The following is a 2,382-nucleotide window of genomic DNA, read 5'->3' as shown; positions in this document are numbered from 1 at the left end:
AAGTGCATCACATAATTTAACTATGTCATGTTATTCATAAAGTATCATTGTTTAAAGTCTTTGCAACTAAATCAAAGTAGAGGGGACTCATGAAGGTGGCCTTTAAGGCACTTCAATGCAATTCATTGATTTAAAAACTCTATGTTCACACTATTATGGTTGGTAGTAGCCTACACATAGATTGTTAGCATAAAGGGCCATTGCTTGGTCTCTTTAGCAATTGCTTCATGTTTTCAAGAGATTTTTGGAGCTAAGAAGCTTGCTCCATTATCATACATATAGGCATGCCATAGTGCATGGAAATTTCTCCACATGTTGATTAGTGTTTTGAAGATTTTGGAGTCAAGAGACCCAAGATACTAACATAAATGTATCCATGGTTTAAGGCTTTGGTTCACATTGTTTTAGCATTGAAGTTTTACTCTTAATTTTAGAAGACCTAATTCTTATTTATTGCGAGTGAAAGTGATACTCCCCCCCCCAAAAAAAAAGTTATGTAATCTCAACATAACCTTGTTTTGTGTCAAGTTTTTCTAATAACCATTACCAATGCCATGGGGTAATGTTGCCTACTTATGTTCATTGCTATCTAGAGAAATTCTCAAATGAAAATAAACAATGGCTTTATATATGCTTCAACTAATCAAATACTAGCATTTGATGAACAAATGAAACTCGACTACTATGTGTGAGGCTTTCAAGTATATGGTTGGTCCCCACATCGTGCCCTACCCAAATTATAGCCACTCATGAGAGGAAGTGATATGTCTTCTTTATACATCAATATAGCAATTATGCAAGTGAGGCCCTTTTACTTTGAAGCGTCCATAAAGCATCAATCTCTATCTAAAATCTCATAAAACACCTATAAACTAACTCTTCTTGAGGCAAAATAAGCAATTGAATATTGCTTTTAAAAAATAAAAACAAAAAAATGCTAACCAAAGTGTGTATCTTACTTTTGTAATCATATATAAGTCACTTTTTTTAAAAGTACATTGAGCAATCCTTTTGCGTAAAACCTTCATTAAAACATTTGTAAGTTGCTTTTCTTGAGGTAAATGAGCAATCTAGAATCACTTTTCAACAAAGAAAACAAAAAATGCCAATTAGCATGCACATTATGTTGCTTAATTGTGATATTACAAGTGGCTCAATGTAAAACATCTAGGATTTTTGAAGATCTTGCTTTTACTAATTTTTAAAAGATGTTGATATAAAATTTCACTATAGAAAAACATAGGAATTGACTATCTATTTCTTTGAGATATTGGCATGAGAATTCATGATGGAAAACTGTGGAAATTGCTTTTAAGGATCTCTTCGAGATATTGACACAAGAATTCAAGATGAAAAAATATAAAGATTAATCTTTATCATCTTAAAATTTCTTGAGCAAATACAATAAAGTGATGGATTAACCTACAAAAGATGCCACTTGGGTTGATAGAGCAACTCTTTTGAAAAAATAGTCAATACAAATTATCAAGGTACTTTTGGAGATTTGATTCAGTAAAAATTACGTAATACAACCCTAGTGTTAAGAATCCAATCAATAATCCATTTGTGGGGATTTTGCACAAAAACATGCATTTCAACATTTATCATTACAAGCTACTATAAGATCATATTTTGAACAAAATCAACCATTTAAATCACTAAGGCAGCTTAGAGCTCCTCCATTTGACAAGTTCATGATCTTTACAGAAGGTCTTATGCAATTGTTTATATATTCTTCTAGGACGAAGATTAATGATTAACGATTTACAAATAGCAAATTGTGAGTAGACATTTAACTCTAATTCCAATTGGAAAGAGAGTTAAGTGACTCAAATAACTTTGACACCTAGAAGGCTATTAATCATACTTCCCTTGCCATGCATCAAGATAGCATAGTGAGCAATCATCATTCCCACAAATGCCACGCATCTATGATTTATGAATGAAATGAAGAGAAATATGACAAAAACATTGACAAAGTTCACAAAAATGGGATGATTAGCAGTGTGCAACATACATATCTAAACTGTATGGTAGAAAACCTTGTTCTTGCTGTTCCTTTAGCTAGACAGTGTGGAGGTGTTGGTATGGTTTGGAGCAATGGCTGTGGATGATCAGATTTACACAAATTAGTGACTAACATTATACATAAATTAGTAGAATCAGATCAGTCAATACGCAGTTAAAGATAGTATTGAATTGCTGGGAGAGTTTTGGGGGAGAGCTGTGGATGATTGGATTTGCATATGATGTATTTATGCGATATTTCAACCTTGAGAAAACTCCAATAATGATGACTATCTACAACTATTCACAAATACGTAGTAGAATTGGAAGGGCCAACACATAGCAATGTTGTCCAATGCCTGTAAGGTGTTCCCC

Source organism: Lygodium microphyllum, chromosome 5 (genome assembly GCF_053477565.2).
Source record: "Lygodium microphyllum isolate KBCC chromosome 5, Lygodium_microphyllum_v1.1.10, whole genome shotgun sequence".
NCBI classification, from domain to species: domain Eukaryota; kingdom Viridiplantae; phylum Streptophyta; class Polypodiopsida; order Schizaeales; family Lygodiaceae; genus Lygodium; species Lygodium microphyllum.
The sequence above is the reverse complement of the archived record's forward strand: the minus strand, read 5'-3'. Positions refer to the sequence as shown.